This window comes from Leopardus geoffroyi, chromosome B1 (assembly GCF_018350155.1).
Source record: "Leopardus geoffroyi isolate Oge1 chromosome B1, O.geoffroyi_Oge1_pat1.0, whole genome shotgun sequence".
In the NCBI taxonomy this organism is placed as follows: domain Eukaryota; kingdom Metazoa; phylum Chordata; class Mammalia; order Carnivora; family Felidae; genus Leopardus; species Leopardus geoffroyi.
Genome location: NC_059327.1, coordinates 100,405,434 through 100,427,055, shown reverse-complemented (window position 1 = coordinate 100,427,055; position 21,622 = coordinate 100,405,434). Strand labels below are relative to the sequence as shown.

Here is a 21,622-nt window from a genome sequence, read left to right as displayed (position 1 = left end):
AACACACATATATCCTGATGGAGTACCTCATCATATGGGCCATGTGCTTTGCTCGGCGTACAAATCTAACTAATACACAGTTCTTATTCTCAACAAATTAACAGTCCAGTGGAGGAGACAACAGATGAAAAACATGTTGCAGTATACTATAGTACATACAGAGGTTATCTGTATAACAGAATTTAGAGCTTCAGTTGTATATCACAGAAAGTGGCGTAAGTGCAAAATGGCTTTTATTGACTCTTAGAGACGAAATGTTCAGGGGGAGGTCTTTCACTGTATGCACAAATACACATCCATGGATCCTCATCTTCAGTCATATCCGAGTAGTCTTGTCTTTGCCAGGCTCACATCATTATCAGCCCGTCTATAGGAAAATAGAGACTGTTAAAGATAGCCAAAACTGGAATCAAATTTCACCATCAAATTGGCCCAATTTGTTTGCTGAATGCCTGCCTTAACCTAGAGCTTCAACTGGTATGCCCAAGCACACTGGCTACTATAATAATACTGGCATGCCTTGAATATGTTGTATATGCACTGGGGTATCAAGTCCCTTCTGTCTTGGAGTACAGTCAGGCAGAGACCCGGGCTAGTCAACTCTGGCTTAGATTTGCTCCATTCTTTTATCTCAACGTGCACTCTAACAATATTTTTTCTTTGTTTTTGTGGCCCATACCATGAACAAAGACTGGGAAGTGCTGCGCTAACTAATATTGATCAATAGAGAGCTATAGCACTTTGCTCAGCCCCTCCTTGAAACGCAACAGTGTCAATTTTATGTGAATTCTATGGATGGAGAGTGGGGGAAGGGGTGCGATTCCTCTAAGACACATTTGAGAGGTTGTTGGCAGAACTAGGGAATGTAAAACAACAAATGGCCACTCGATACAATGGTAGAGGTCTGATTCTATGTTCCATTGCCAGGAAATTAGAGCTTTTCTTGTTCTCTAGAAATAAAATATAGAGCTTAAGTTTGAAATATTTGTCAATGCATCCACTGGCAAAATATTTTAAGATTGTTGCCTTTTTACATTATAATAATTAAATCTTAGGATAGTCTTCAAGAAAAATACTAATTTTTAACTTGCAAAGTAATAAGCAATTTGCATTAGTTAAGAAACAACAAGGGGAAGATTAGGAGGGGAGGGCTTGTAGTGGAATTTTTCAACAAAAGGTCACCCCTGTGTGCAGTCCTCTGTTCCATGGGCATGACAAGTACCTGATGACTTCTGCATTGCCATCATTTATAGGCCTGGGACATGCTTTTAACTGTCTGAGGGAAATTCGTTCCTCAGGGTTATTGCAAATAAGAAGATCTGATTAGTCAATTATCCCTTTGTCTGAAAGAGGCCATTAAATTTGATGAAGGAAGCTGTCAGTGCATTAAAAGGTACAACTGAGTGAAAGGTGGGAACAAATGCTGACAAGTATGGTAAACATGAGACACACCTGACAGGACACAGGACAAGCTGAGCAAATGGCTCATAAAGCCGATTTCACAGAGGACAGTAAAATCCTTCCTTTCAAGTGGTTTGACTTTTTACCAAGCATTTATATGGAGACAGGGTCTCCTAAGGAAAGCGGACTGCATGTTTTTACTGGATTTCGCAGACATCAGTCTTATATAATCATCCTTTATTATAGTACTAAATCTATTAAATTCTTATAGTCTTTTTCCTTTACATAAACATTTTCTCTGACTAAAAACAGATATTCACTCTCTCTCTCTCTCTCTCAAGCACAATCATTGTTTTTGGCAGTTACTCTTCTATATCTCTTTTAAAAGTCATGGAGAATTGGGTTTCTGCTGTAGTGATGGTTGACATAAGGTAATGATTTAGAAATAATTACAAAGAGAAAGTGGCCTGAGGAGGACCCAACAACTTCCCTTTCTACTAAGAAATTTTATAGCTACTGCTTCATAACTCCTCTAGTTATAGATGATTTCATCCCATAACCACTATAGTAATAGTCATTGTTAATATCAAGGCCTCCAAAGGATTAGAGACTTGTTTTGTTTTTAAATAAGCACCCAGACATTTAGATATTTACTCAAGGGTTATCTGAACCTCACTGGTCTGGAAAATACTTTAATTCATGAACATTTAGTAGTTTCTTGTAAGATTTGTAGTTTTGGGTCACTTTGGAAGGCTTTGGGTCATTTTGGAAGTCTGACTTCTTGGTAATTTTTCACAGTAGTCTGATACGCTCTCATCGTACTGTCTAATGAGACATCTACATGTTTATTGTTTAAGGCTGTGGTCAGATGTCGAGTTATTCCTGGTGGCTTGGCCATGATTGCTACTGGGCAAGAACTTCTCTCTAATTTATACCCCTTTATTAGCAATGTAATGCTAGCTACTGAAACAAATAAAGCCCAGATTTTTTGTGGCTAAACAGAATAGAAATTTATTTCCCACTCCTATCAGGTCTAAGAGGCAGCATGGGCTCTCCTCCCTACAGCATGTAGGGACCAGGCTTAGGAAACACTTGGTTTTGGTGGCTATTCTCAGCCTCAAATCTAGCCTGCAGAGAGGAGAAGAAAGAATGGAGAATCTAATGGCAGAATTTTTTTTTTTAAAAATATTACTTTGGCTCACTCTTCACTCACTGAAACTGAGTGTCAGGGGTCTACCCAATATAAAAGGTGATGGAAAGTGTAGTTGCTTACTGGAGAGCTGTTTCTCCATGACGACAGCACATGATGGAAGAAAATCACAGCTATCTGGTGGACAATAGCAGTCTGTCCACAACCTGAGCATGACACTTAACTCCAAAATGCATTGGAGAGAAATCTTCTCCACCTTTCAGTGGACTTTCAGTTTGGAAAGTCAGAAACAGTCCCCTCTAATTTTTTTAAGTTTTTATTTTGATTCTAGTTAGTTAGCATACAGTGCAATATTAGTTTCAGGTGCACAATATAGTAATTTAACACTTCCGTACATCACCCAGTGCTCATCATGACAAGTGCACTCCTTAATCCCCATACCTATTTCACCCATCCCCTCATGCCCCTCCCCTCTGGTAACCATCAACTTGTTCTCTACAGTTAAGAGTCCGTTTCTTGATTTGCCTCTCTCTCTTTTTCTCCCCTTTGCTTATTTGTTTTGTTTCTTTAATTTCACATATGAGTGAAATAACGTAGTATTTGTCTTTCTCTGACCGACTTGTTTCACTGAGAATAATACTCTCTGGCTTCATCCATGTCATTGCAAATGACAAGGTTTCATTCTTTTTATGGCTGAGTAATATTCCATTGTGTGTGTGTGTGTGTGTGTGTGTGTGTCTATCATATATATCACATCTTCTTTGTCCATTCATCAGTCAAAAGTCACTTGAGCTGTTTCCATAGTTTGGCTATTGTAAATAATGCTGCTATAAACATCAAGGTGAATGTATCCCTTTGAATTATTTATGTATTCTCTGGATAAATACCTAGCAGTGCAATTGCTGGATTGTAGGGTAGTTCTCTATTCAACTTTTTAAAGAACCTCCATAATATTTTCCAGAGTGGCTGCACCATTTTGCATTCTCCCCACCGCTACATAAGCATTTCCCTTTCTCCATATCCTCTCCAACACCTGTTGTTTCTTGTGTTACTGATTTTAGCCGTTCTGACCAGTGTGAAGTGATACTGCATTGTAGGTTTGATTTGCATTTTCCTGATGATGAGTGATGTTGAGCATCTTTTCACGTGTCTATTGATTGTCTGTATGTCTTCTATGAAAAAATTTCTATTTGTGTCTTCTGCCCATTTTTTAGTTGGATGATTTGTTTACTTTTCCCATTGGATATTCTTTCTTGCTTTGTTGAAGATTAATTGACTTTATGAATGTGAGTTTCTTTCTGAGTTTTCTATTCTGTTCTACTGATCTACGTGTCTATTTTTGTGCCAGTACCATCCTGTTTTGATTACTAAAGTTTTGTAATATAACTTGAAAGTCCAAAGTTGTGATGCTTCTAGCTTTTTTTTTAGGGTTGCTTTGACTATTCGGGGTCCTTTATGGTTCCACACAAGTTTTAGGATTGTTTGTTCTAACTCTGAAAAATGCTGGTAGTATTTTGACAGGGATTGAATTAAATGTATAGATTGCTTTGGGTAGTATAAACATTTTAACAATATTTGTTCTTCCAGTCAAGAGCATATAATGTCTTTCCATGTCTTTGTGTCATCTTGAATTTCTTTCGTCAGTGTTTTATTGCTTTAAGAATATAGGTCTGTCACCTCTTCAATTAGGTTTATTCCTAGGTATCTTACTGGTTTTGGTCCAATTGTAAACAGGATTAATTCCTTAATTTCTCTTTCTTCTGCCTCATTATTGGTGTATACAAATGCAACAGATTTCTGTGCATTGATTTTGTATCCTGTGACGTTACCTAATTTGTTTATCAGTTCTAGCAGTTTTTTTGGTGGAGTCTTTCAGGTTTTCTATATAATGTATCATGTTCTCTGCAAATAGTGGAAGTTTTACTTCTTCCTTGCCAATTTATTCATCATTGCCTTGCAATTTACTTATGCCTTTGATTTGTTGTTGTTGTTGTCTGATTGCTATAGCTAGAACTTCCAGTACTATGTTGAATGAAAGTGGTGAGAGTAGACATCCCTGTCTTGCTCCTGACCATAGAGGAAAAGCTGAGTTTTGCCTCAAATAAGATGATATTAGCTGTGGAATTTTCATATATAGCCTTTATTACATTGAAGTATGTTCCCTCTCAATCTACTTTTTTGAGGGTTTTTATTATGAATGAATGCTATACACTTTGTTAAATGCTTTCTCAACATCTATTGAAATGATCATATAGTTCTTATCCTTTCTTTTATTAATATGATGTGTTACATTGTTTGATTTGCAAATATTGAATGACCCTGGCAACCCAGGAATAAATCCTATTTGATCATGATTAATGATTTTTTTAACGCATAGTTTGATTCAGTTTGTCAGCATTTTATTTATTTATTTATTTATTTATTTATTTATTTATTTAACTACAGTAATTTTAGTGTTTATTTTTTTTATTTTTTAAAAAATATTTAAGGGGCGCCTGGGTAGCTCAGTCGGTTAAGTGTCCACCTTCAGCTCAGGTCATGATCTCACAGTTTGTGAGTTCGAGCCCCGTGTCGGGCTCTGTGCTGACAGCTCAGAGCCTGGATCCTGCTTCACATTCTGTGTCTCCCTCTCTCTCTGCCCTTTCCCTGCTCATGCTCTGTCTCTCTCTGTCTCAAAAATAAACAAACATTAAAAAATATATAAATAAATAAAAAATATTTAATTACTTTTGGGAAAGCACAAGTTGGGGGGAGTGGGGCACAGAGAGTAGGACAGAGGATCCAGAGCAGGCCCTGCACTGACAATCTGACAGCAGTGAGACCGATGTGGGGCCCGAACTCACAAACCACCAGATCATGACCTGAGCCAAAGTTAGACACTCAACGGACTGAACCACCCAAGTTCCCTAGTTTGCTGGCATTTTATTGATAATTTTTGCATCTATATTCATCAGAGATATGGGTCTATAGTTCTCTTTTTTAGTAGTGCCTTTATCTGGTTTTGGTAATGCTGGCCTCATAGAATGAATTTGAAAGCTTTCCTTTCTTTTCTATTTTTTGGAAATAGCTTGAGAAGAATAGGTACTAACTCTTCTTTAAATGTTTGGTAGAGTTCTCCTTGGGAGGTCATCTGGTCTTGGACTTTTGTTCCTTGCAAGTTTTTTGATTACACACCCACTGTCATTGCTAGTTATTGTTCTATTCAAGTTGTATGTTTCTTCCTGTTTCAGTTTTGGTAATTTATACGTTTCTAAGAATTTATCCATTTCTTATAGGTTGTCCAATTTGTTGCCATATAATTTTTCATAATATTCTCTTATATTTGTTTGTATTTCTATAGTGTTGATTGTTATTTCTCCTTTCTCATTTGTGATTTTATTTATTTGGGCCCTCTCTCTTTGCTTTTTGATAAATCTGGCTAGAGGTTTTAATCAATTTTATTAATTTCTTTTAATGAACCAGCTCCTGTTCTATTATTATTATATATTTGTTTAGTTTCTATATCATTTATTTCTGCTTTAATCTCTATTATATGTTTCCTTCTTCTGGCTTCAAGCTTCATTTGTTGTTATTTTCGTAGCTCCTTTAACTGTAAGGCTAAGTTGTTTATTTGGTATTTTTCTTGCTTCTTGAGGTAGGCCAGTATTGCTATAAACTTCCCTCTTAGAACTGCTTTTGTTGTGTCCCAAAGGTTTGGACTGCTGCTTTTTCATTTTCTTTTGTTTCCATTTATTTTTTTTAAATTTCTTCTTTGATTTCATGGTTGACACTTCTATTTTTTAGTAGCATGTTACTTAACCTCCATGTATTTGTGGTCTTTCCAGATTTTTTTCTTGTACTTGACTTCTGGTTTTATAGTGTAGTGACCAGAAAAGTTATATGGTATGACTTCAGTCTTTTTCTATTTGTTGAGGTCTGTTTTGTAACTAAGTGATCTTTTCTGGAGAATGTTTCATCTGCACTTGAAAAGGTTGTGTATTCCACTGTTTTGGGAGGAAATGCTTTGAATATATCTGTAAAGTCCATTAAGTGTGTCATTCAAAACCATTGTTTCCCTGTTTATTTTTCTATTCAGACAATCTGTCCACTGATGTAAGTGGAGTGTTAAAGTGCCCTAGTATTATTGGGTTATTATCAATTAGTTCTTTTATGTTTGTTAATAATTATTTTATATATTTGGGTACTTCTATGTTGGGTGCATAAATATTTAAAATTGCTATATTTTCTTGTTGGATTGTCTCCTTTATTATTATGTAGTGCCCTTCTTTTTGTCTTATTACAGTCTTTGCTTTAAATTCCAATTTGTCTGATATAAGTATTCCTATTCCAACTTTCTTTTGACCTCCATTTGCATGATAAATGTTTCTCCATCCCCTCACTTTTAATCTGCAAGTGTCTTTAAGTCTAAAACGAATCTCTTGTAGGCAACATATAAATAAGTTTTGGGTTTTTTTTTTATCCATTTTGTTACCCTATGTCTTTTGAATGGAGTGTGTAGTTTGTTAATATTCAAAGTTATTATTGATAGATACGTATTTATTCCCATTTTATTACTTGTTTTGTGGTTTCTTCTGGAGACGTTTTCTGATTCTTTCTTGTCTTTCTCTCTTTCATGTTTTACTGATTTTCTTTAGTGATGTATTTGTGTTTCTTTCTCTTTATTCTTTGCATGTTTATTACTGGGTTTTGATATATGGTTACCAGTAGATTTGTATATAACCTCTCCTGAAATTAACAGTCTATATTAATTTGATGATCATTCAAGTTTGAACCCATTCTTTTCTCTTCTCTCCACATTAGGTATATATTATTATATTCTATATCCTTCATGCGTGTGTGAGCTCCTTGACTGATTTTTACGGAAATATTCGTTTTTACTACTTTTGTGTTTGCTGCCTTTTTACTGTCACTTTTGGTCTCTCCTTTCCACTCAAAGAGTCCCGTTTAATATTTCTTGCAGAATTGGTTTAGTGGTTTAGTGGTTTAGTTTTTATTTGTCTGGGAAACTTTATCTCTCCTTCTATTCTGAATGATAGCTCTGCTAGATAGAGTATTCTTGCTGGATGGAGTAAAATTGAACAGATTTTTCCCATTCAACACTTTGAATATGCCACTCTCTTCTGTCTTGCCAAGTTTCTGTTGAAAAATCTCCAACTAACTTTATGGGTTTTCCCTTGTATGTGAATGACTGCTTTTGTCTCACTGTTTTTAATGTTTTTCCTTACCATTATATTTTGCAGATTTAATTACAATACGTCTTGGTGTGTGCCTGCTTTTATTGATTTTGATGAGAGTTCTCTGTTCCTCCTGGATCTGGGTTTCTGTTTCCTTTCCCAGGTTAGGAAAGTTTTCAGCTATTATTTCTTGAAATAAATTTTATGCCCCCTTTTATCTCTCCTCATCTTCTGGGACTCCTATAATACGAATGTTATTACATTTGATGGCGTCACTGAGCTCCCTAAGTCTATTCTCTTGTTGCATAATTCTTCTTTAATCTCTATTGTTCAGCTTCATTGTTTTCCATTACTTGGTCTTCTAGTCATTAATTCATTCCTCTGCTTCTTACAGCTTGCTGTTCGTTGCATCAAGTGTGTTTCTAATCTCATTTATTCTGGTCTTCATCTTGGATTGATTCTTTTTTAACTCCTTTATCTCTGTGGGAAGGGTCCTCACTGATGTCTTCCATTCTTTTCATAAGCCCAGTGAGTATCCTTATGGTTGTTGCTTTAAATTATCCATCAGGCATGTTACTTATATCTGTCTCAATTAGATTTATGGCTGTGGCCTTATCTTGTTCTTTCATTTGGGATAAATTCCTCTTTCTTCACATTTTGTCTAACTCTCTGCCTTCTTCTGTGTGTTAGAGAAGCCAGTTATGTCTTCTCCTCCTGAAAGTAATGACCTTATGAAGAAGAGGCCATGTAGTGCTTAGGGTCTGGTGCTTTAGGGAATGTCTTCAGTGTGTGCTGCATGTGTTCTGCTGTTGTGTTCTGGCTGGTTTATCCTCCAGGCCAGTTATCAGTAGAGGCTCTCTTTGCCTATAGGCAGTGTTTGGTCCTTGGCCAGAGTGTGGCAAGTTTTAATTAGGTAAGCTCTGGTCTGCTTGTGAAATTAGACCTGACATTACTTCCGAGATATCTGAGGTCCTGCAGAACTCTGGGAGTCTCTTGGGAGACATGGTGAGGGCAGAGTTTGTGCTGGTATTCTGGAGGAGGGGCCTGCTGCACTAGCACTAAAGCAAGCTTAACTGAGAGGGGCAGTCCCACCAAAGCATGGCAAAAGTGGGGATTGGTATAAGCAAGTTAGGCAGCCAGTGTTAGCATTGCACCCCTGCCGGTGGCTCTGTGTTTATGCTGAGGGGAGGGAGAGGGAAATGGCATCTGCCAAAATCTTTGTTCCTGGAGAGGTGTCTCTGTTAACTCTACCTCTTAGGTATGTGCTTGGATAAAAGTGAATAATCTCCCCACTGTGTTCCCAGCCATGCTTCAGATTGCTGTTTCCACACTGTCTGTCTCAGGTTGTTTGCCTGCCTTCTCTTCAGGAACAGATGCAATGCCCTCTGAGCTCTATCTTAGCCAAGCCCACTGACTTTTACAACTCTAGGCTTTAAACACTGTTGGTAGCAAGAACTCACAAAACTCAGTCCCTCTGACTTTCCAAGCCAATGGCTTTGGGGGAACATTCTCCTCGTGCATTCACCGGTGTACTCCTGTTTCTCTTGCCTTTCTCTGCAACCATGGCTCCCTCTCTTCCACAGCAGCTGTGATCACTTTCTCCCCTAAACTCTGTCTCTGCACTTCTTACCTTTTTCAATGTGGCTTCTTCCTTTCCTTTAGTTGTGGAGTTTGTTCTGTCAGTCTTCAGGTTGATTTCTGAGATATTTAAGAGGATTTGATAGTTATCTAGTTGTGTTTATGGGATGAAGCGAGCCTCTGGTCTTCCTACTCTGCCCCATCCTCCTGCCCCCGTCCTCTATTTTTTTCTTTTTTCCCCAAAGTTTAAGGTACAGTAAAAAGAACATCTTCAAATTCCAAGTGCCTAATGGTCTTAGGAATCCATACAACCTCTGAGAACATTGTACCCTCTCCTGACCAGATCTATATGACAATGACCAGAGTATCATTCCCCCCGATAAGCCACTAAAAAGCTTTCTGACTTTTTAGTGAGCTGAGGGTCTCCCTGAGTTCTAGCTATTTGTTGCCATATGGTGAGGATTCATGTTAAAGTAATTACTTTTGGCAAACAAAACTAACATCATAAATTCTAAAAACTAAAAATGTTCCTAAGGTATGAGTCTTGTGTTTTTTTGTATAAGTCACATGACTATTTTCTCAGCTTACTCAGTAATAAAACTAATGTTATTAATATTAGTAGTATGACCACTTATATGGGGCTTTCCTCAAAATGCTTTAGAAGTATTAATTAATCTAATCCTCAGAATCATGCTTTGAGGTATCATTATTATCTCCATTTTACAGATGAAAGCATTGGGGTATAGATTTGCCCAGTGTCAGGCCTCCACGAAGTAGGAGATCCAGTGTTCTGAATCTAAGAAGTCTGGCTCTAGAGTCCAGGTTACAAACCACAACACTGGGCTGCCTTTCCCTCCATTCCTTTTTATGCTGGTTAGATCAAACTCATTGTTTAATGAACATTTGTTTTCTATTTTATGAGTTAAAAAATAAGTGTGGGGGGCGCCTGGGTGGCGCAGTCGGTTAAGCGTCCGACTTCAGCCAGGTCACGATCTCGCGGTCCGTGAGTTCGAGCCCCGCGTCAGGCTCTGGGCTGATGGCTCAGAGCCTGGAGCCTGTTTCCGATTCTGTGTCTCCTTCTCTCTCTGCCCCTCCCCCGTTCATGCGCTGTCTCTCTCTGTCCCAAAAATAAATAAACGTTGAAAAAAAAAATAAGTGTGGAATTCTGGGACCCATGATTAGTAGAAGGCACTGATATTTTTTACTCTGGGGCTGTGATTATGGTTTAAAGGGTTTGGTGGGAATCTGGGCCTGGAAGTTGCTAATCAGACCTTTAGCTGGAGATAGGAAAAATGAGATCAATATACTATTAGGAGGGGTCAGCTAAAATTGGTATATATGTGCATATACAACATAAACAAAGCAACTTCTGGCAGGATGCTATAATTCCTTTAAGCCTGAGAGTACATGATTCTAATCCCCATGGCACCAGCCCCTTATATCAGTCAGATCCCAGCCTGCCTATCCTTCCTCTGCCACTTTATCCACACCTTACATGGAATATCTTTCTTATTGCTGCCTCCTTTCCAATCTAAATCCTGCCCAAAACAGTCTAGTCCATTTTGTTGTCTCTCTGTTGATTACCTCTAGATTTATTTAGAAACTATTACTCAGATGCTGTCTTTTAAAAAATATGTCCATGTTCTTTCTCTCAAACTAGATTCTAAACATATACTAATGGTAGAGAATACATATTTTATTTACTTTTTATCTCCCTACATCACTTAGTGACATATTTCATTTCTAAGTTAATTAAAACTATGATTAACTTTGAGAAACACGTAGAACGAAAAACCCTACCTCTGTTAGAGTCCTATAGAGACGTTGATTGATATGTCAGTTCTTAAAGTTCCTACTGGCTTATGGTTTCCCTCAATTCAATATTATCAGTACCTTTTCCAGATGCTTGAACTAGAAAAGAACATACTTCAGACCAAAAAGTTTTCTAGTTGAATTGCTACACCATTGTTTGCTTTGTTGACTGGGAAATGTTCTGATTCAGCCATTAGGGCATCTCTAATTGTTACAGCTGTTAGAAGCAGAAAAAATGAATAAGATCAAGATGCTTGGACTTTTTGCAGAATCTTAAGACAGGGTACAGCAGAGCAGTGCCTGAGTGGCAGCACATGTGCTGGGAGGACTTAGGCACTCGCTGCCACACTGCAAGTGGTGTGACCAAGTAATCACTGCCAGCTTTGTCCCCACTTCTCCAAACTTGGGATGAGATTCAAACACTTGTTTAAAATTAAAGTAGGTTGTCCCGTTTAAATTTATTTTTTATACTTACATTTCAGAATGTAATTTGACATGAATATTATATATATACACACATACATACATATATATATAACATGAATATTTATATGTGTACGTGTGTGTGTGTGTGTGTGTGTGTGTGTGTGTGTATTCAAGCAAACAAATAAAACATGTGCAACACCTGGGCAAAAATTTATGAGAACACTTTTCCTGTTGGCTGGTTAGAGGACAGAAATCTAATATACTTATTATAGCAATTATCTAGAGAATCTTCTGGAAATACCATATTGATGGAGTCAATTACTTATCACCTACTAATTTAGAACTTATCAGATACCATTTATTTTGGGACACTTGGAGCAATCTTTTGAGAATTCAGCACTAGACACATGTATAACATCTTTGGTTGTACACATCCTGAACCACCTTCCTCTGTTGTTGATAGCATGGAATTCTGAAACAGGGCTGCTCATTGATATATGTCACAGTCCCTTAGGTAAAAGTTGTCTTCTTCCATAAGTTTCATTTTTGCATTGGAGTTAAATTAAAGGAATAAAATGTCAGGGTGCCTGGATGGCTCAGTTGGTTAAACATCCAACTCTTGATTTGGCTCAGGTCATGATCTCACGGTTTGTGGGTTCATGCCTTGCGTCAGGCTCTCCACTGAGCATAGATCCTGCTTAGGATTCTCTCTCCATCTCTCTCTGTCTCCCTCCTGCTCACTGTCTCTGTCTCTTTCTAAAAATAAATAAATAAACTTAAAAAATAAAAATTAAAGAAAAGACTATAAATGTCAATATTGTTTATTTTTATAAACTATTTTTGTGAATATTTTTGCATGAATATTTCCAAAATTATCTGCAATTCCATAAATCATGAAGTTAAGTCAATTATTATTTGGGCAACAAAAATTGCTCAAAGCTCTTATACTCATGTATTTCCCCAAAAGGTGAACTTTCACACACATTCATTCATTCAGCAAATATTTATTGAGTGCCTACCATGGGCTGGGAACTATTCTAGGTACATGGGATACATCATAGGGAAAGCAAAGTCCTCAGCTCTTACTGAGTTGATTTAGTAGCAAGGAAAGATTGACTATAAACAACCAACATAATAAATTGTAAATCATATAATCTTTTAGAGCCTGATACATTTTATGGGGAAAACTAAGTAGAGAGTAGGTTAGAGGAATTGCTGGGTGGGCAGTGTTCCAACCTTAAGAGGCTGATTTGGGTCAGTGTAACTGAAAAGCAGACATATGAGCAAAGACTTGAAAGAGGTGAGAAGGTTGGCCTTTTGGATATTTTGAGAAGAGTGTTCTAGACAGAGGAAATATACATATCAATAATAATTATGGTCCATTTTTATATTACTGATACTGATTATTTTGTGTCTTTTCTTGTTTTACTTGATTAATCTTTCAAGAAGTTGGCCAATTGTATGTTATTTTTATTGTTATTTTTATTAAAAAATTTCTTTTTCAATGTTTATTTATTTTTGAGAGACAGAGAGAGACAGAGTGTGAGTTGGGGAGGCACAGAGAGTGAAGGAGACGTAGAATCCAAAACAGGCTCCAGGCTCTGAGCTGTCAGCACAGATCCTGATGCGTGGCTTGAACCTACACACTGTGAGATTATGACCTGAGCCGAAATTGGATGCTTAACTGACTGAGCCACTCAGGTGCCCCACAAACTTTAAAATTTTTATCCTCTGTATTTCTGTTTTTATATGTACTTTTTATAAACAGTATTTGCTTTTGTATTTTAATCTAGTTTATCTTTGCCTTTTAATTATAACATATGGCTCATTTATACTTAATATAATTACTGATATATTTTGGGTTAACTTTTGCTACCTTTTTTTGCTATTTGTACAACTTGTATATTGTTTATTAATCTTTTCCCTGCTTTATTTATAATTGTGTTATTTCTGTTACTGCATTTTTTCCCACCCTTTAGTTGGAATTTGTAACTTTCTATTCTTAGTGGCTACCCTACAAAATACATGACGCTTCATTTATCAAATGCCAAGATATTTAATATATTTTTTTTCCTGAGGAGGAGCTGGGATTAAAAACCAGCAGTCAACCTCCAGAGGCCATTCTTTTGCACTATTTTCATATACATTGCAGATTGAGAGATTAAGGTCACATCACATAGCTGAATTTGGACTCTGTTTTTCTGATGTCCTAGGTCAGATACATTTCTCAATAAACTAGGATTTACCTCAGAAGCCTCACAAAATCATGAGAATAAAATCTATTACTTTGGGTTCAAGAGGTTCAAAATCTCTTATTTGATTCATTATAATGAATTGTGAATTACTTCAGAATCCCATATGTTGTTTTTGTTTGAGTAAAATCTGAAATATATTAAAAAATACCTACTGCTGTGTTGCCTATTTGCTTTTCTCTTTTTAAATGTCTTATTGAGAAGTGCTGCAGAAATTTTGTCCTGACATGTGGGGGCCCAACTATTTCCTGCCACACTCAGCTTGGGGGGCATAGCCTCTGGGTTATACTCTTTTGAAATTGTCCTGCTGAAGTGCATGTTTTGATTTTGGGATTTTCCAGATGCTTCATAAGCAGGTCCCATGTGTTAAAATTTTTGGAAATTCAGCATGTTTCTCAATGTGAGGCATCTAAGTAGTCCACAAATTTAGGACAGTTACTCTATTAGCTGTGATGAGGAGATTGCTATTGCTATTTAATTTCATTCTATTGTTTACATATTATATGTTTATTCTTCTGTGTTTTATTTTTTATTTTCTCTGGGTTTTTCAAAAGTCTCTACATTTAACATTTTGAGCAATTTGATTTTTATATATAATTAGATCCTCTGGCTACTTAAATTGAAGACACATCATAAGTCCAAAGCAAACTCAGATAAATAAATGTATAATACATTCACTTCTGAAAGGAGGTTATCCTTATGCTAAAATTTTCTGCTTATTTCAAGTCTCAGAATCATAGTATCACATAATTAAAGAATTGGAAAGATAGATACTATGTACACATTCTTTCTCACCTTACCGATGAGGAAACTGAGACCAAGAATATTTAACAGATGGGTAATGGCTGAACTAATCCTAGAACCCAAATTTCCTTATTCCTGATATAAAGCCCAGAAACATATATCATAGACCCTAAAAATAATGGCTTCAAACATTGGTAAAGTGTCATTCTGAAATATTGTGATTTCATAATAAGTCCAAAATTTAGTCTCTGTTTAGGTATCTGAAAGTTAATCTTGTCTTAACATTTCTAAACCAGTCATTTTGATAGGCACCAAGGTCTTAGTGGTGAGAAAAACAGATGTCATCTCAGCTTTTAACAATTAACAAATCATACAAATAAATGTGAAGGGCGCCTGGGTGGCTCAGTTGGTTAAGTGTCCAACTTCAGCTTGGGTCATGATCTCACAGTTCATGAGTTTGAGCCTCACATTGGGCTCTGTGCTGACAGCTCAGAGCCTGAAGCCTGCTTCAGATTGTGTGTCTCCCTCTCTTTTTGCCCCTCCCCTGGCTCTCACTCTGTCTCTGTCTCTCTCTCTCTGTCTCTAAAATAAAAAAACACTGAAAAAAAATTTTTTAATGTGAAATTGCAACTTATATAAATATTCATCCCCTTTTCCCAACTCATTCTAGTCACTTCTTACTCAAACCTAGTCCAAACTTCCTTTATTGATAGAAGCTTTCAGATATGGCCAGGTCAGGCACTCTCCTGTCATTGTACATGTTTTTATTCACTCTCATGGGAGGCCACACAGACTGAAGTTGTGTGAACTATACCATGGAGAACCTAATAGGCCTGGTGAAGACTTGAGTTTTAAGTTGATGCAATGAAAAGACTTTCACTGGCTAATTGGATATTCTTATTCAAATACTTTCTAGGTTTTAAAAAAGATTGCTTGGCTGCCTTCTTGGAAGGCAGTAAGCATAGTTGAAGGGAGTCACTTAGAAAGCTGCTGCAGTAGTCCAATAAAAGATAATGGTAGCTGACCTTGAGGAATGTTGCTTAAGAGAGAAATGGATGAATTTCAGAGATATTTAGGCACTAAATTGAAAGGACATGAGTTAAGAAATATTATGGATATGATAAATAGCAAAATAGTGACAAATATGTTCAGGTCTTCTCACTAAAAAGTGAAGCCTTTCTTCACTCTATTGAATGTAAACTGGCCTTGTGCCCAGCCTTGGTCAATGGAACAGCAGCAAATAGAGTCTTAAAAAGCATTTGCATATTAGGGATCTCTCGCACTGAGCTTAAAATTGCACCCTGTGCACAATCAGTCTGGCCTGCTAGAGGATAAGAAACCATGCATCAGGAGACTCCAGGCTGTTCCAGCCAAGGTCCTTGAAGAAGCTGAGCTAACAGCTGTCAGCCTGGGCCACACCCAAAGGCCATCAGGCTGAACACAGCTCCAACTGCTGACCAACTGATATTCGAGCTAAATAAATGTTGCCTAAATTGACAAAGTTGTGGGGTGGTTTGTTACACAGTAGATTCTAACTGGTACTGTATGTGAAAGAGAAAGAAGTTTATGAAATTAAAAATACTGATATGTTTAAAGAGATGGATACTATATGAAGATTCCTAAAGTATAAGCTCTATCTCCTCTCATTCCTGTTTGAGTAGTTCAACTGCAACTAAATGCATCTAGTTAACAGCCCATTCTATACACATCAATTCCACTAGCCTAAAAAGTTTTTTCTTTCAAAGGTTTGCCTCCTAATTCATCTTTTACATATTACAATATCCCCCCACCCCCCCATCCCCGCATAGAGGTTTTTGGGTTTGTATTTTCTTTGTTTTGTATTCTTAGTTGGTGCTTAGAAAGGATTTTAAAAAATCAGTTGCACGTGTCAGTGATTGAAAATATGAAAAATGCTTTCAAAATTTAAATCATATATATGTCTAAGTAGCTAGGGAAAGATTTTATTGAAAACCTTTGATGTGAGAATCCTATATGCATATCGTTATTAATTTAAAACATCTATTTATAAATCTGAACACTGTAATACAACTACTTGACATGATGGAAACTTCTAAAAATGTAAGGAATGCTTTACGTATCTGAATGCAGGAAAAAGTACTGGGTTCATATTAGCTTTCAAATTGGTTTTAAGGTCCCACACAAATAATAGAGAAAATTCTGTCCTCTGAAATACATTCTTTACAGATCTGAGATAATGTTAGTTGTGATGTCTATCTGACATGTATGTTTATTTTCATACATAATAAATTTTAACAAGGGAAAATATTAGACACAATAAGTATAATTAAAACCGTGCAGTTACCACTTTTGTGATAATTGAGAATGTTTTCTTCACCACTATGAAAGCCACCCTGATTATTTTGGGACACACCTATCAAATTGCTATTTCTTTTTGTGATGTGAAGATTTTTCACACTTTCATAGAGAACAAAGAACTTTGGAAAGGAACCAAACTTCTTAACTTCTTTTTATTTTTAATTAAAAAAAGTTTTCTTTAATGTTTTTATTTATTTTTGAGAGAGAGAGAGAGAGAGAGAGAGAGAGAGAGAGAACGACCGGGGGAGGGGCAGAGAGAGAGAGAGACACAGATCCGAAGCAGGTTCCAGGCTCCAAGCTGTCAGCACAGAACCTGATGCAGGGCTCGAACTCTGACCCCCTAGATCATGACCTGAGCTGAAGTCAGACATTCAACTGACTTAGCCACCTGGGCTCCTCTAAACTTCTTCTTTGTGATTTTTCAAGGTCTCGGATATTGATATGGCTGATAGTTTCAGGCTACCAAACTCTAATTGAAAAATCTATCAGAGATTTTTTATTTTCCTTGGTCCTAAAGGTAGTACCAGTAGTGTATAATCTACTTCTTCATTAGAGAAATGGTTAAACTAAACAATGAATTTAATGCAGATTTCAATAACGTGATAATACCTTATCTTGCGCTGACAGAATAACTTCAGAGTGTCACCTTATTAAATTTGGTTTTAAAATTGCAAACTGGCAGAGTTAATTATTTATGAAGTCTGGTTATTCTGAACTAGAGAACACATTCTTGAAGTTCTTAATATCATTCTGTTCAAAAAATGGTCTGTGAACTTACTCTCACTATATATATATATATATATATACATATATATATATATTCATTAAAAATCATATCATTAAGTTAAATAAGCTTTGAATTTTGGTGACTATATAGTTTTGAAAACAAATGATCATGATCATTTACTGAACACTAACTTTATGGTATGCCCTGTTACATTTTTATTATTTTACTTAATTTTATAACCTATATGGTCAATTCTACTATTATAGATGAGGCACAGATTGGCTAAGTAACCTGTTTCAAGTGACACAGTCAGTAAATGGTGGAGGTGGAGCCACATGAAAACATGCTGACACTTTGGCATGATTTTCGCCTTGAAAGTTCATTACAACTTATAGTATATGGCACTTACCTACATTGACACTTAAACTTAGTGGTATCTGTCCCAATTGGGAGTTGAAGAAGCTAGATATATGATAAGTTTATACTTTGATTTCTGGTTCTACATATTTAAGTAATTTTATAACAAAAATGGTTTAAATAAACATGGGGGGGGTGAGCTTAAATAACTTTTTCCTTTAAAAGCGCCCATATAGTACTAGGCTTTGATACACTGTAATCATTCCATCCAAGTTCAATATTCTATGATTATGTGATTCCTTTGGCTGTGGATTTTGGTCTTATAGGAACCATTTCAAATTACTTCAGTGGCTGTTGTGTAATCCTACTGTACTAGGAAAGAGTTAGGCTCTTTATACACGGGAGACTGTGTTTATTAAACTCATCCACACCCTGTGGTGTGTTTTTATGCACACTCCCTTTGTCTTCTGAAGGAAGTTTCTGCATGTGGGAGAAGGGTGTGAAGGAAAACACAATCCTGGACGCTGCCTGTATGATGAATACAACTGAGACACAAAAGCATCTGCTGGGTTAAAGGCACCAGCTGTTGGCCATACAATGCCGTTGGTCAGGAAATTAAGAAAACTGTGGTGTCAGTGGATCAAGCTGTGAAGAGCTTTATAAAGACTAAATATTGCTATCCACGCTGACATTTGATCAATACAAAGGACTTAAATAAAATATACTTATTTCAAGACTATTTCCTTTTCATTCCATTTTTATTACTGATTTTAGTCAAATAATTTTGAACCATTCTTGAAAAAGAATGAGCTTAATGGTGTGTAAAAAAAACTGGCCTATGATGAAAGAGATTTCTACCTTTAATTAATCTTTTTTTCCCATCCTCTCCAAAAAACTTTGTTTATATTTCATGTCAGAAAACACTTCTGAAACTGATTTCACTTTTACTTTGTAATAATTGATTATCCTGACTTTCCCTTCATCTGTAGCCCCCCTTAATGAAACACAAGGTCTGAATTTCAAAAAATGTATGCACCTGTTTACTTTTAGGACTTGTCTACAATATTTTTTGTAAAATCAGTGAACTATGTTTGTATTGGCAAAGCACTCATGGTCCTGAAGGGTTGTCTTGTAATGTGCCATCGTGGTAAATCACATTTGATTGGTAACTAAGAGTAGAACAGTCTTATAATTCCTTGAAAGGTGGAAAGCTTACATTTTGTAAAATAAAGGAAGGATTCTGAATTTATTTAATGCATTATTTGCATTTAAATACAAATAAATACAGCAGAGAAACTATTATAATTGAGCAAATACACTTAGCTTTAAGCTTCTTAGAAGCTCTGCAAAATGTAAAATTAAAATAGATTGCAGAATTGATTCTCTGATTATCAGAAGGAAAGAAACACTTTTTTTAATGGGTCTTTGAGTATTTGGGCAGAAATACTTCACTCTTTGGTGCACCTGGGTGGCTCAGTTGGTTAAGTGCCTAACTCTTGATTTCATCTCAAGTCATGATCTTACAGTTATAGTCGGGCCCTACACTGACAACCTGGAGCCTGCTTAGGATTCAATGTCTCCCTGTCTCTCTATCCCTCCCCTGTTTGTGCTCTCTCTGTCTCTCTCAAAATAAATAAATCTGTTTGAGTTCTCTCTATCTCTAAATGAATGAATGAATGAATGAATGAATGAATGAATAAATAAATAAAAGAAATACTTTATGTTGATGCCTAATGTTCTATCCATATGGAGTGATATCCATTTGTATAACACTCCTAGCTCTCTAGTCCCCCAGCCTGCCATTTTTTTTCCCAGGGTGGTCAAAGGGATTACCTGTATGTTGGGCACTGGCCTTTGAACACTGCTTCTCATTTGGGGCTGCAAATGGTGGCAGAGGTAGTTTCTTGCTTCTCCTTTCTCTATCAGGTCCAGAGAAACAAAATGACCTGGGAAAGTGTGTTTGCTATTCAAATTCAAAATTTCCTTTGGGTAAGTTTTCCAAGACCAAAGCAGCCAAACTGAAAGCTAGCTCTACCCCATCAAGTAATATCTTCCAACTTACCATTCATAATATGAGAGTTTGGGTCTTCATCTGCTGACACTTTTGTTTTATTTCACAATGGGTACAAACCCTAGAGAGATGAGAAAGCTGCTTTGTATTATGCCACTTTTACCCTCATCTTGGCATATTCCTTGGCAAGACTCCTTAGGAAGCTTGTGAAACAGAAGACAAGGCATATAATTTGTAGATAAAAATACATATGGAGAGACCTGGGGTAGAGTCAGGACTTTGAGCCTTGCATTTGACTAGGACACTCTGTGTACCTTCAATGTGAATAATGTGCTATGGCCTATGTTGTAGAGTGTGGCTGGGTTTCCACGTGGAGTTAGGATTCAGGCTTAGGCCTATGAAAATATCACCATTAAAGACCACTGCAGCTTATAGTAAGGAACATTTCCTTTGGCAAGTATTAATTTCCATAGATTTCCATAGAGGTGGTGGGCCTTAAGCAAAGGAGTAGGCCTCAGTAAAGGGAGAGGACTATGCAAACATAGATGTGTCTTAAGAGCTTCAGTTCAGATAACATCGGCCAAGAGGACTGGGATAGCTCAAGAAAACTGCAAGAACAATGTAGCCCTTAGTCAAAATATCAACTTGGTGTCAGGTGTTCTATATGTGACTATGTATGAGCAGGCATAGGATACAAAAAAGGTCTTCATTCACAGACTATCAGGAGCTTAGCCACCATTGGCTGTGTTCGCTATGTTTTCCAATTAACTTTGCAGGACACTTGTAGTGCCAGCTCTGGGTAGGAGGCACTATTTGCTATTGCTTTGACCTGCCTTTGGAGCCAAGAGAGAGAACAGGAAAAGAATAGTCTGGGATTCATGAGACCTGTACTGACCCAAGAATCACTTCATATTACAAAGTCCCACACTGCTCCGGATTTGTTCATTACATAAGCTCTAACCATGGCATGGAATTTTTCAAGACACAAATAATGACCTCTCTCAAATAAGTGATACATTTTATTACTAACTCAATAAAAGGAACAAAAATTTTATAATCATTTAGTGATTTGATCCATTTTAGAGGTTTTTTTGGAATTTTTTTCTAGCAGCACAATCTTCACTGACTGCCAGTGAAGGACACCCAGGGGATCAGGGCTTAGTATAATGGCAGAGGCTTCATAATGACCTGAGCAGCAATGCCCTGATTTATCTTTAGCATTTCACTTTATTCCACCTAAAGTGACTGATATTTTGTCAACAAATATGTGAAAGCACCAATTATATTTACACCTAAAAAGACCATCAGAGTTTACAAGTTCCATAATAAAATTAATAGTTTATACTTTCCTGTTTTTGTTTTTAATACATTATTCTGGCCCTTTCATTTAGAAAGAAACCCACAATTATGTTACTGTTTTCAGATAGGTCTCAAATCTTGCTTTACAGTTGAGAGGGAAGTATGTATAACATTTGGAACCGAATTTGTTTCTTTTGTGATGTGACTGAATTTATCCCATGTCTGCAAACAATAACTTAATTAAGTCCCCAAAGTGCCTTAGGGTGGTAGAGGACAAGACTTAACAAATTTTGAGGCATTGCAGAATAACAAAAGAATTTTAAGTCATTGTTCCTCAGCTACAGGAGGGACTTT

At 36.6% G+C, this 21,622-nt stretch overlaps 2 long non-coding RNA genes across 2 annotated transcripts in view; one reads left to right on the top strand and one right to left on the bottom strand.

Moving 5' to 3' along the window:
- Positions 1-21,622, top strand: part of LOC123592780 — a 110,136-nt gene that overhangs the window by 84,040 nt on the left and 4,474 nt on the right. The gene's annotated exons all lie outside the window — the stretch shown is intronic.
- LOC123592787 lies at positions 217-19,967 on the bottom strand. The gene is made up of 2 exons (XR_006709930.1): positions 19,792-19,967; positions 217-367 (listed from the first exon to the last, which is right to left on the bottom strand). It is a non-coding gene; the product is annotated as an uncharacterized LOC123592787 (long non-coding RNA).